The 14,328-nt window shown below is 46.6% G+C and overlaps 1 long non-coding RNA gene across 1 annotated transcript; it reads right to left on the bottom strand.

The window, feature by feature from the left end:
* Positions 1 to 9,561: 9,561 nt before the first annotated feature.
* Positions 9,562 to 14,103, bottom strand: LOC140259656 (uncharacterized). The gene is made up of 3 exons (XR_011905425.1): positions 13,966 to 14,103; positions 12,485 to 13,154; positions 9,562 to 12,023 (listed from the first exon to the last, which is right to left on the bottom strand). It is a non-coding gene; the product is annotated as an uncharacterized lncRNA (long non-coding RNA).
* Positions 14,104 to 14,328: the final 225 nt, after the last annotated feature.

Raw genomic sequence — 14,328 nt, 5'->3', positions numbered from 1 at the left:
TCAAGTCAAGTGTCAAAGGACTCAGTGTACAGGGATGTATGTCTTTGGAGGTAACTGCAGAGCTGGGAGTTGGAACCAGTTGATCTTTAAGCTCCCTTCCAACTTAAACCATTCCCAATTCTGACTTTTCATGATCACAAATTTCCGTTGAGTTGTGCCAAGTTGAAGAGCTGTGTTACCAGAATGGGCCAAGTTACCAATCTCAGTGTTACTCATCACGTCGCTGTGAAGCTGGAGCACATAGCAAGGCAATGAGCTGCTCCTGCCAGGAGGTCTGGGGGTTTTATCTCTCCCAAAGCGCCTCTATGGGCTTTTGACAAATAAAGCTGGCTCGCCATGTGTCATTAGGACATGAAAATCAGAAGCTCAGTGCGCACACACTTTGGAAGGGCAAAGGGTAAGTTGTGCTGTCCCCCAGATGCCACTCTGCTCCTTCCCCTGGGCCTGCCCTGCTTTGTGGCTCAGGAATGTTGGTACCAGTGAAAGAAGAGATTAACGTGTTTTCAGATACCCAATAATAGTTCTTCCACTAATTAAAGCAAATCAGCAGATTTAATGTACACATCTCAGCAGCAGGTTGCCTTTCCAATATTACCAGGCATTAATCAACAGAGAATGAGTTTTAAATAAGTTAGCAGTGAGCAACTGGCGAACCAAAACGGTGTGAGCATCTCCATTAGTAAAGCTGAATGATTTACTCTAAAGCAAAACATGTCTCACACCCATCCTTGTGCTCCTTCAATATAAAGTATACACGTTGAAGAGCCAGGAAAACCAGGGGAATGGATCCGTGCCTGCACTTTGGATGCAATATCAGCTCCAGCAAAGTCACAACGTGTGATTAAGATACAGGCGGCTGTAATTATTCAGCACAACGTTTCCTCTGGTCCCAAATTTCAGACTCATGGAGCTTTCTATCACAAATCAAGCCAGGGTCCCTGATGAGAACTACCCCGGCACATTCTTTGTTGTAGCTTTTGAAATGACCTCTGGATATTTGGTTCTGGGGAATTTCAACAATATTGAAAAGTGATGAATTGAAAAGCACCTGAAACTCCATCGGACTTTCTTTTGGATTTTGCATTTAATTGAATTTTATCCTGCATTGTCCCAGAGTGTCACTGTGAGATGATGTGTCTTTTATAGCTTCTGTGAAGTGCTGTCTTCCTGGAACAACAGTGAGTGTGAAGAGATGGGCTGGATGTAGAGACGTTATTAAGAGCCCTCTGTGTTTTCTGATCTATGTGCCTTTCTATGAGAGGATAGGAGAACTGCTCCCACAGCCCATCCGACGCTGAGCCTACCGCGAGGCAACGGGGTTTAAAATGAGACCGAAGCTTCATATAACACAAAGGAAATACTCTCAGAAATGTGGGATTTTTTTGCATCTGCTGTGTGATGGGAATGAATCCATGGTGATGTTCTGCTGGGGGACTGTGGCTGGTGGACTGGGGTTAGGGTGAGCAGGTAGCAGGAGGCAGCTTCAGCATCATACGCCCTTCTCCCTTCCTTAGGTGAACAGCAGTGCATCAGGAGCAGAGCAGGTGGTAATGATTTTCTGTTGTGAGGCTTTGGGGATGGTTTCTGGGGACCCCACGGAACTACAGGGCAGTGAATATCACTTCTGTGCATGAGAAGATCTCAGAGCAGATCCTCCTGAAAACTATGTTAACCCACGTATGAGACAAAAAGGTGATCCAAGACAGCCAGCACAGCTTGTCTAAGGGCAGATTGTGCCTGATCAGTCTGGTGGCCTTCTATGATGGAGCGACGGCACTGGTGGACAAAGGAAGGACAGCTGATGTCATCTACCTCAGCTTGTGTAAGGCCTTTGACGTGGTCCTGCACCCCATCCTCACCTCCAGACTGGAGATACATGGGTTCAAAGGCTGAACTACTCAGTAGATAAAGAATTGGTTGGAAGGTTGCAGCCAGAGGTTTGCGGTCGGTGCCTCTGAGTCCTGGTGAAGGCCAGCCTTGAGCAGTGCCCACAAGGAATGCATCTTGAGACCAATGCTCTTTAACATCTTTTTCAATGACATAGACAGTAGGATCGAGTGCACCCTTAGTAGGTTTGCAGATCACACCAGGCTGAGTGGTGCAGTTGACATGAGCTGGGGCTTGGCTTTGTAGATGGCAACTGTGCGCTTGGCAGGGATTTGGAACTTGGTGATCCTCGGGGTCCCTTCCAACCCAACCCATTCTATGACTCTCCACACTGCCAGGTCAGCCGCATCCATCTCTTTGCTGCCAGACGTTGCTGCTTTGCATAGGAACAGATCACAAAAAGCAGCTTCGGTACCCAACTCCATTCCACTAAAAATTAAAAAGGGTAAATACACACTTTGAAACAGATAAATAACAACAGCAAACACAGCGTGACAGCTTCCAGAATATTCTCTTTGTTCGCAGAGACTGACAGATTTTTTTCCTCTGTTTGAAGCTGCATCACAAAAGATTACCCTTCTGCTGTTGCACCCTATAAACAAACTGTTTCCCTCATTTGTCACATGCTGTTCCTGCACTTCTCTCTGCATTATTCTCTTCTCAGATGACGCCCCATCAGATGATGGGAAGGATGTTCCCACTCACTAATTGATGTCTGTTCTTCCCTCAGTAAGCAGCGGCTGGGGATTTTCCTGGCTGCCTGAACAAGGGAAAGAGTTTCTGCCATCACCACAGGGTCGGTTCAGCCCAGACCGGAGCACACAAGAGCTTTTCCAGTCTCAGAATATCTTTAATTGGTTCCTTTGTATTTATTTATTTATTTAGAAAGGGTCTTCATTCTTATTAATTATTCCAATAGCAGACGTGGCCTTCTTTTGATGTGCAAATGTGAAGCAATTTTTGGTGTTTTTTTTTTCTCCCCACTCAGCGCAGATAAGGATCTCTGGGAAATGAATCTCTTACCAGCATCGGGAAGGAGTCAGGGAGGGAGGAGCAGATGGAGACGGATGGGCTGAGACAGCACCAGGAGAGCAAAGCAGGCAGCAGCCAGGCAGGAGGACACTGATGGCCATTTCAAAGCTGAAAAGAGAATACGCCATTCTGCTCATCATTTTCATTTACTGCAGTTCATACACCAGCACAGTGGAAAAACTCAAGAGGCTGATGCGCCCAAAGCCCTCCCTCTTCTTCCACCCTGACCCTTACCACCACAAACACACATCCCCCAAGCCCCAAAGCAGCCTTTGGAAATGGCACGTGCTCTCAGCAGCAACCCCTGAATGCTGGCAGAGTTGGGATGCTCAAGGAAAACTGTCCCGTGCATACTAGGGCATAGGCACGGGGAGTCACAGCATCATCATCATGGTTGGGAAAGACCACTAAGATCACCAACCCACTCCCACCATGCCAATGACCACATCCCTCAGTGTCACATCTCCTATGAACACCTCCAATGACGGTGACCCCTCCACCCCCAGGGCAGCCCGTAGATGTGGACAGAGCGAGTGTCAGTAAAGGGAAGGATGGACATACCAGAGATGTCTGAACACTCGTCAGCAGTTTATTTCTCCTTATTTTATTGGCTGGATGGATTAATATGTTGTTGCCAATACTTTCAATTAGCTGTGAAACATTCTGTATGAAACCATTGTTATTTTTGCCCAAGTCTTGCTGTAACTGCTCATTACCAGCCAGCATTTCTAAGGACCACATCGGCTCATTCATTCGGATCTCACCAGCACCCTCACATCCATCCCCGTTTCTGTTCTCTTCAGTGTTCAGCCCTTTGCTTCACAGGTACAAGCATTTTCCTTTCCAGAAATATCACCTTGCATTTAGCAAGATTAAAGCACATGCTGCCTGCAGGCCTCATTGCTGAGGAGTTCAGGTCATTCTGCAAACACTGACTTGTCCCCGTGCACCCATCTGCGTCACCTGCAGAATCCACGTGATGATTTAATGCATGCTTGGCTATGGGTCGTTGACAAGGATGAAGGCTGTCACAGTACCCTCCCAGGAACTCGTACCAGCTCTGCAGATGTTTATGAGCTTCTGAGGATGTTATATCCCCAGAAAACTACTCCAGTGAGTAAACTTAAAAGTTATCAAAGGGTGGTATGCCAGCCTGACCAGAAAGACAAATAATGCGGTGTGGGCAGGGCACACCCATCTTGGCTAGGAGGATTATTTCTGTCCAAAATGAGTGAGGTCCTCAAAAGAGTAGAGAAGCCATCCCCAGTGGAACTGAGCACTCATGGACACACGTGAACAGAATGTCACTTCTCATTCGTACTGTACAGCCACATGATAAATCGAGAGCAATGCAACGGAGCTAACACAAAGAACTCAAGCTTGACCACAATATAGAATGTATGCAGAATACAAAGAAGATGATCAAAAGTGCAAAATGGAGAGAAATCATGGTTTTGGTTCAGAGGGCTTGCTTTAAAATATAGTGCAGATGCCCAGCATATCCCAAAAGAAATTTTGCCTAATTCCACCGTGGATTCTGCCTCCTCCACTGTGCTGTCTGTGGCAGACCCATGGCCCTGCAAGCAAGGTGCAGGTAGGAGAAGGAGATCCTCCAGGCTTTGGCAGGCAAAAAGCATCTTCCCTTTCTACTCCTAGCCCCAGCTGTTACAATCGGAAAGAATAACGTGGTGGAAAGGTGATACAGGAGTGTAAAACCAATGGGACTAGCATGGATGGGATGGTATTTCAAAGGAAAAGTAAAGGTGCTCATCCATCTCCAAAGATCTAGGCTTGAAGGAATGACTCTACCAGAGAGGGATCCCCAACCAGAGATCCTTCCCCAGTGGCAGTCAGCCCTTCAGTGAGGTCTAAGAGAGGCACAGCCAGGCTCCAGCCCTTCCTATCACACAGCTGGAACTGCCTTCACCTGTGCTCCCAGGGCTGACCAGGCCCTTTCCCCAGGTGCTCCATCAGTGCTTCAGGCCCTGACTCAACAGTTCCCATACACCATACATCTGCAAGGTTAGCTGCCTGGCCATGGGGCACAGAGGGAATGTACATCACAGAATCATAGAATCATTAAGCCTGGAAAAGACATCCGAGACCATCCAGTCCAACCGTCCACCTACCACCAATATTTCCCCACTAGTCCCTCAGTACAGCATCTAAATGTATCTTGAACACCTCCAGGGATGGTGACCCCACCACTTTCCTTTGCAGCCTGTTCCATCTCTTGACCAATCATTTGGAGTATCAATTTTTCATACTATCCAACCCGAATCTACCCTGGTAGCAGCTGAAAGCAGGTGAAAGCAGGACTCAGGAGGAATTTGCTCTTCTCAGGCTGCTTTGCTGGACTTTTCCTACCCTTCCTCTAGGCCATGGCCAGGATGAAGATGCTGGGAAGGTCCTCATGGCCAGGCATATGTGCTTTTGTTCCTTTGGCTGAAGGAGGAGGAAGGAAAGTGCAGCCCAAGAGCAGGCAGAGCTCTTGCTGAACCTGACACTTATTCCTTTGCCGTGCTGATGTAGCAGTATTATCAGTGGGGTTACCATGACAGCTGGCAGGGCAGAAAGCCCATCAGAGTACCTATCGAATCTGCCTTCCCTCTTGGGAGGGGGATCTTAACGTTCTGCATTTTAATGTTATAACTCGGATGCTATGCAGTGCAAATCACCTGCATTTACTTGCTGTGAATGACGAAACACAGGGGCTTTGTTTGCATTTTGGCATCTCCCAGCAAAGGATTTCCTTCATAACTTTGATGTGATGTGTGTGAGAGTTACTGGGGGTGGATTTCAGCACACACATAGAGGAGGCACGGGAAGCTTTAGCCAAATGTCTCTAATCAGGGCTACTGAGAAAGACAAGAGAATCAGCTCATTTACTCCCGGTAGCAACTCAGCCTGGACTGCTGCAAGTACAGGAAGCAGAGGCATGGAAGATTTGTTTTAAAAGCTATACCTGGGATAAGGTGGTGACAGCAGCCATTTTTTACCTATTATCTCCCACCAAAATATGTGGAAGTAGACTCAGACCCAAACTAGCTAAAATGAATCTATATTACTACTGGGCAGAGGTTCAGATCTGTCTCCCATGTGCCCAAATTCCACCCCCAAAATGCCTCACATCCCCATTTGGGGCACCAGGAAGGACCATCCAGTGGGCTGATCACCATTCTAAAGCATCCTCTCTAGGAGGAGGAACAAGGTTTGACCTGGTTCAGTAGAGAAAGCACAGCTTTCATCCATTTAAGTATCAAAAACATGAAAACTGATCATAGAGCTTTGTCAGTTGTTGGCAGTAGGAAGACAACAAGAAGGAAGGAGGTGATCCCTCATCAGCATTTTAAACCCTCCTATATTGTAACTAAAGACACAACGTTGAAAAATTGAACAGGAAAGCCCTGTTGCTGAATGCTTAATTAGGTGCTGGCATATAATACGCATTAAAGGCTTGTATATTCGAACCAGTGCACTGAAAACTCAATGCACCTGAAATATAACCTACCTCTGGGAGCAGCATGCCCGTGGCACATCTTCTACTGTTCCTTACGTGTCAACAGTGGGAGAGACCAGGGCTACAGTGGGGAACCAGCAAGTGAGACCATGTGATTACATGGGCTTGAGTGGCTGCAGGATGGGTGCAGAGCAGATCCTCCGGAGATACCATCAAAGAAGTGCTTCACGTTGGTGCCTGGGGGTGTACAAAGCATCAGCAGGTATCCTTCTGTAGAGCTCGAGGGCATGCTCAGGAAAGTAAATTGTACAAGCGAAAGCTGTAAAAACACATCAGAATATTAAGAAGAAATATAACTTGTGAATTATTGACTTGGGAAAATACATCTTGTCTGCCTGGTGCATTTGACACCCATGGTATATCTCCTATATAGACTATAGTCAGAGCACAGACCTAAACCTGCCATCTTAGACCAATGTCAGAACAGCAAAAAAATGGGAGGAAAGGGTCTACAATGGGTTGGTGTTGTGTAATTTTAGCCTTGCAAGCATGACTTGTTGGTATGAGTAAACAAAAAAAGCCATCCAACATTTTAAAGCTAAGAGGCTAAAGGGCAGAATAACTTCCCAACCCTTATTTCACTCTCTCACCAGTAGAAGGACTCTACCCAGGAATTTGGGTTGATTCTTTTTAATTTCACATTTCTCTGCTTTTTTTGGGGTGGCCGAGTCAAGAGGGAATTGATTTTCAGAAAGCTCCGAACCCTCGCCCTTGAACTTTAATCCTCTCTGAGTTATTAAAGCAACTGGAGCACCCAACAACCTTGGCATGAGGCCACATCTGAGGGCCGAATGGATTTCTAAAAGACAAATCTTCTGGCAAAGGAGAAGGGTAGAAAAGACAAATGAGACGATATTGCTGGAGCCAGGCCATATTAGAAGACTTTCACAGCAAAGACCGTGATAGAAATACAAGGGGTATATTATTATTATTATTTTTCTCTGTTCTGGAAATGTGCTTACAGATACTCTGTCCATAGGAGAATATTTTTGTTCCCTCCACCCCAAAGACCAAAATGCCACGAAATATTTATGATTCAAAAACCACTGCCAGAGTTTCAGAGGTATTTCCAATGCAGTTCGATAGCAGGGAGCCTTCATTCAGGTCACGCATTTCACACAAATGATTCCAATCAGATCAAAAAGAGACCATGTGGGCATGGCAAGAGCCAAATGGGGAAATCACCGTGAGAAATCACCATGACCTGGAGGTTGTGAAGCACACACCTCCATTCTTCCCAGTGTAGGCACCATGCATTCTATTTTCCCTTCTGCTGCTGGAACCCCATCACCCTGCAAGCTTGTTGGGCATCTTTCTTCCATCACCCATGGGGAGCAATAGATGGTGCAGGCTGGTACCCAAAGGAGGGGTTGCAAAGCGAGTTCAGAAGCCCCAGAAGTTGCCTGGTGGGGAAGAGGAACTCACAGTAGAAAAACCCCACACTACTTCCAACACAGCTCTGGGCTGACTGAAGGGTCAAACGCTGAATCCACCACTCATGGACCTGAGAGGAACAACCTGAGTTGAGATGCTGCCTTCCATGGGAAGGGATTTCATTCTTCAAGAACAGCCATTAAAAACCCTCAGTGATCGATAGCCATGGTGTGCTGGGGTTTATTCTCATTCACAGCAGTTAGCCCTTACAATCTGATGACATGCATTTGAATAAGTATGCATTGGAGTCCCTTGATTTCTCAAGTAGTAGCCTTGAAAATAGTTCTTCAGGCTAACAGAGCATCAAAACCCCTGGAAAGACAGCTCTCAGCAGCCATCCTCTGACCTGGAGCAGCTCTTGGGGTGCCACATATGTGCCCATATGTCAGGATGAGGTGGGGAAGGGGACGGTGGCGTTGTGCCGGGCAAACCCTCCTATAGTGCAGCAGTAGAGTTTGACATGGATAGTGGGAATGGTGGGGATGGGTCAACATTTGAACTTAGTGGTCTTTTCCAGCCTTAATGACACTACGATTCTATGAACTGCTTGACTCATGGCACCCTTGGGTGAACGTGGCAGCAGGGTGCCACAGCTCGCACACCTCCCCCTTTCCAGCAGCCAGGTTTCACAAAGGTATTTCTGGTAACACAGATGCAGATTCCATCTCTTAAATCTTTAAAGCTTATCAAAGTTGTGTTTTGCTTTTTTTTTTCCTTCCCCATTTTCAGCCCTGTATATTCTTAACCACCGAGATCTTCTTATGTATAATAAATACAAAAAAGCTTCTCTTCCCAGCTTTGCTGCTAAAGCCAAGATGATTATAAAGCTAAATCCTCAGCATATGGCAGGGGGACTGTACTTGCAAACTTCTCACTTGCACCAAAAGGCAAATTAACCCTTGATGGGTGCTCAGAAGCATTGGTTTGCAAGGAAAGGAGGGCAGACACAAGCAGAGCACACTGGATGTGTTCAAGAAACACGCAGATGTGGCACTGAGGGACACAGCCAGTGGGCACAGGGGGATGGGTTGGACTTGGGGATCTTAGAGGACTTTTCCAACCTTAATGATTCTATGATGTGTTTCAAAGCCTGGAAAGAAGCGAGCAGCATGGACAGTCTACCAAGGTTTGCTGATGAATTGCACAGCAGGACAATGCACCAGCACCATCCCATGGAACAGGATGCAGCTATGGGGAGCTGGGCTCCTCCAAGCACAAGTCAGAGCACCAGGTGCTATCCTAAGGCAGTTTGAAAATGCTCTTCACTGGAGCCAGACCCTAAAACCAGTCATCATCAACAACCGCATCATGCACAGCTCCACCACAAACGGGGACACTGAGCAGAACCTCCATCAATGACTTCAATGGAAAGGGGTAAATAGGGACACAACCAGACTCCACAACCGCCTCAGGGGGGCCAAAAAGCTGCAAGTGTGAGAGATGTGCTTGCCACAGACAGCAGCTGCAGGAGGAGCCCAACCAACCTCAGCCATCCCTGCATCAGGTGGGATAACAGCCCCACTGTGTGGCTCACAGAGATGGAGCACATCTCACACAGCACAGGGAGCTGCCGGCAAAGAGCTGGGGACCAACACAGAGCCACATTCAGAGGCAATCCTATAAGGCAGAGGATTGGGAGATGGCTTCAGTGTAAAAGCTGAGAAATACTTCAATTTATTGGGTAAGTTTTTATCTGAATACACAGGGTTCATTTCCTTTTTTTTTTCCTCCCCTGGAAATTTTTCCTATTTCTAAAAATAATAATAAAAAGAAATAAATGAAAGGGGAAATTGCATTTGGTTTTCTTTTCAAACATCTTTCTCACCTGTTATTTGGACATGGGATACACACAGTAGCACAACCCTTGCTCACCTGGTAGGTGAACAGTGTCCATCTTTGCAATCAGCAATGAGACTGCAGCAAAATGGGTGGTGCAGCAACTGCTCTGAAGCAAGAGAGGAGCTCCTCCATGATCCTGTAAATCTTAACTCAGGTCTCTGCTTAAGTGGAGACAAGGGAAAGGCAAAGGAAGCCGGGGAAAGCTTCTAGATGCCTCGAGACAGGAGGTTCCTCTGAATACCTCCAAGTTAACAATACAGTGAATTGAGGCAACCAGAAACTGAGGTTGAACGTACACCATTGCAAATGCAGCATGGTCCGAACCCAACACTTGGCGCAGGAGCGAACTCACAGCACTGAGCAGAGTCAGCACCAGGCAGTTTGCATGCTTGGTTTGCAAGGAGAAAAACTTCAACCCAAAGTCAGCCTTCAGGCTTCACCTATTGCAGTCATTAGCTCTGAAACGGATGGTTGCACAGGTTCAAATGTGAATTTTTGATCACATCTCAAAGAGAGGGCGCACGCGGCCAGCTGAAGCTCTGTCAGAAGCTCACACGAGGTATCATAAATCAAGCAGACCTGAAGGCAGTTCAGAGCCAGAGGGCTTCATCTGAAAGTATTCCAGGGTCAAGCAAGGAGGAGGCTTCATACATACACAAAATAAATAACAAAATAATTTAAAAAAAGCTTTTGTTTCTATTTCACCAGGCTCCTTGAGCACTCTGTTCGCCGTCCGTGCCATCAATAACCATCTAGACGAGAGCTTCAGAAGACTCTTTGAACAGCAAACACCTTTTGTTTCAGAGTCAGTTCTGTCACTTCCAATACATTTCAAACGTGGACAAGGAGCTGGACGCACAGGTGACATGAAGGGTGTTCTTAGCTCTCTCTCTCTCTCCCTTACTGGCATGGATGAGCTCTCAATGCATGGACCACTGTGGTGTGATGGATCACAGCAGAAAGGATGCCAGCTGTGAGAAGTCCTCATCCTGAACACACAAGGGGAACAAAACGATGACGGTCAGGATGCATGCTCCCCTTACACCATTGCCTGTGTGCATGGATGAGATGTACTCCCATGTTATCAGTATTCTCAAGTGCCCCAGAGAACAAGGAGTCCAGGAGAAGCGCTGTCTTGGAGAAGATGGAAGAAGTGCAGAGATATCTGGAAATCAATTCTTTGACTCCGGAAGAAGCTTTCACTGAGATCTTTTACAGGTAATTTGTCACTTGGTATAGAACAGTTCAGTTCAATGATTTCAAAAGAGCTGTTAATATCCCAATGGAAAAAAACCAGTACAAAACACCTTGTGGATGGAAACAGAGATCAGGCATCCACTTTCTTTAATAAGAGAGAGCGTTCTGTCCCAGCAAAGCTACTTTCATGTCTCAAAATAATACCTATTTCAGATTTATTCCTAATTGCATCGCCAGTGCTCCTCCTTTGAGTCTGCACACATAGCCTGCTCCTGTTCAGAGCAATGCGCTCAGTGGTAATCTCCTCTGACCTCCACTGAGAACCTGTATCCTACAGCAAATGACCACTGAAACATTACAAAGGAGCTAACCCATCAGGCATCAAATAAAGCAGCTCCACATTAGTCTTTTCTAGTGCAACCGTGAGCATGATTCAGTACCTTGTGGTTGCTCCGCAGAAGTTGGCCATATTACTAATGAAATCAGCCTGCTTCCCAAGCAGGAGCAAAGCAGCAGGGCAAATAATCTTGCCAAGTAGCTTTGGAAGAGGAACGCAAACCCAAACACTATGGAATTACAAGTGCAAGGAGAGAGAGATGGCGCATATCTCTTTGGATGTCGGGTAGGAACAGCTGAGGTGGAGCTGTAAATCACAGGGAGGCAACCACCAAGCAGGTCTGGGAGAGGAGCACACCAGTAAGTCATTATGACAAGAGGACTCCAGAACTAAGCAAAGGTGGAGGAAGGCTATTTGTAAGACAGTATCTAAACTGTCAGATGGGCCATCTGTGTTGGTAACACATGGCCATGCAGCCTGAACGAAGAGCTCCTAGAGAATGGTAGATTATCTGATCAATGAAAACACAGCTCTGTTGCTGTATTAATCATCGGTGCAGTCATACTGTGGTTTCGATCCCCTCATTTCAGACACGGACTTGGGTACAAGGGGAGGGCAAAAGGGTGATGGAAGGTCTGGGATGGCTTTTGTATGAGGAAAACCGGAGGACAGGACCCTTCAGCATAGAGAAGGGATTGTCTTAGTGGATACTTGAAAGAAGTCAAACTCATAAGAACCCTGAGAGGACGTGTAGGGCCAAGTATTTCACTTCTCTCCCTGCAGAGGAGAGAAGGGGCAACAAATTAAGCAAGAGAAATGCATAATATTGAGAGAGAAGGTGACAGGGAGGAAGATAGAATTCAATGCAGACAAATACAAAGCGACACACATGGGAAGAACAAATCCTAATTTCAGATACACTGCAATGGGCTCTAAAATACCACTCGAGAATAAGAGCTGGAATCAGCTCAGTTCTCTGCTGTGGTCAATAAATAAGAAATCTGTATATCAGGAATGAACACAACAGAACCCCAATTTGTAAAACACCCAGTTTCACCTGCAAGTGAAACTCAAACCAGCTGGAGTCACCACGTGGGACTGTAGGGCTCTGTTTTAATCTTGATTCATGTTTCAGTTGTGGGTCCAGCTGGAGCCTGAGCTTACAATCATTGCCAAGGTTAAGCTTTGGGAGGCTCTTCACCATGAGGGCTGACCTGTGTCTCCTTCACCAGACTTACCTATGGGGGCACCTTCCTTCTCATAGCAACACAGAGCTTCTTTGAGATCCCTGGAACAAAGAACCTGTTAAACTCTTTTGGAAGCTCAAGCAGGCTGCACCATGGATTCCTCTGCATGTTGATATACGATCCCTTGCTGACCCTTCAGGTAGTCCTCCCATTCACAAAAGCCTCGTTGACTATTCCCATAAATCATAGCTCGCTAACACACTCCCTAGTTCCCTTCCTTACTGCAGTTCTACCTCATTTAGGCATCAGTATTAATAATCTATTCTTCCTGGATCTGCTCAAAAGCACTTTCTAAAAATCAAGGTCTCGCTGCTTTCTTGCCCCCTATCGTGAGAATATTTTAAGAGGTTTCACAGTAGACTTAATGCAGTTAATAGCTCAGCTATTTCATCCTTGAATTCCTTAAGAGCTCGACTGAAAACCACTCGGTGCTACTGAGCTGGCACCGTTTATTTTGTTGAGGTGCTTTATAACTTCATCTACTGAAACATCACTTTGAGACACACTTTCTGACTCGTCCCCCATTAAGAAACGTTCCAGGCTGGGGACTCCAGTAAGCTCCTTCACAGATGAAGAACGTTTGCTCAGCTTCTCTGCTACACTCTTATCCTCTTTGCTGTGTGCTTTCGCACCGAGGTTATTAGCTGGTCCAAGAGAGCATCTGAGAAAGAAAATACTGTTAGCATGCAATGTCTGAGCTAACCTGGTAAGCTGCCTCTCATCCCAGAGACAGCAAACTTCAGATTTTCAAGGGCAAAATACAAAGTGCGTGGCTGGTGATGACTGCCCATTGACTGCCTTGTGGTGGAGGCTGCTCGCAATATTCCCCTGGTCTTCATGGGTGAGATCTTCTCCTGAGAGAGGACCCAGAGCCTCAAGCTGTATTGCTCCAGCCACTCTTTCCTGCTGCTGGCCTCTATTGCAGTCTGCCTTCCCCACCTTGACTCCAACTATCACCTGCAGGTCAGCATGGATCCCACGGGGGAAGATTGCCAGCCCTTTAGATAGGCACAACACATGAAACAAGCCAAGGTGATCAGACAAGAATTAAAGAGGCTTGAGTGATAAGCAGCATGCAGTGTGGATACAGTGGGCTGATTACAGCTTTGGATGACTCAGCCAGGTGCTTTAAGAGCCAGAGCAAAGCTACGTGCCCCTGTGTGGCTTCAGCACGTGTGCTAGAAACAAAGACATGACTGATTCTTGTACTGGGGAGACTCAGTTCACACATCCCAAGTCTTCCTTGCCTTTTCATGTACCTTGTCATGCATCACTCCCATCACCAGCCTGAAGAAGCTGCCTGATGTGAAGGTGCTGACATTGGAAAGACCTCAGCAAATGCCACGCTACCAAGCAGCTGCCAAATCAACTGCACTGCTGCTTCCTCCCTCACCCCATACCCAAACCTACCAGACTGGTGTCACAGATCACAGCCAAGGCAAAAAGTCCTCATCAAAAGCATCAGTACCCACCTTGTCCCCATCAGAAGGATACATCCCCTTCCTTAGCATTGGGTTAGCAGTTGCTGTAACTCATGGCTGCTACCTCTTTTATTCCCATTTGGTCAGACCAGCACCAATGCTGCAATCTCCTGCCTTCTGATCCTGTAGCTACACATCACTCTCTACCAAGCAGCTCCATATTCTCCCTCCTTTTCTCCTCCTTTATGAGCCTCAGCTGTGCACTCCAAATCTCCTCCACCTGGTCCAAAGCTGCAGATCCCTCCAGTTTCACAGGGCTCAGAACCGCAGCCTTTCTCCATCAGCTCTAATTCAATTACAGCCTCTACAAATATTTCATTTAGGCTTTGAACTGTTCAGTGGAATTTGTATCTA

This window comes from Excalfactoria chinensis, chromosome 16 (genome assembly GCF_039878825.1).
Source record: "Excalfactoria chinensis isolate bCotChi1 chromosome 16, bCotChi1.hap2, whole genome shotgun sequence".
NCBI classification, from domain to species: Eukaryota; Metazoa; Chordata; class Aves; order Galliformes; family Phasianidae; genus Excalfactoria; species Excalfactoria chinensis.
Note: the sequence above shows the minus strand (reverse complement) of the source record. Positions and strands in the feature narration are given on the sequence as shown.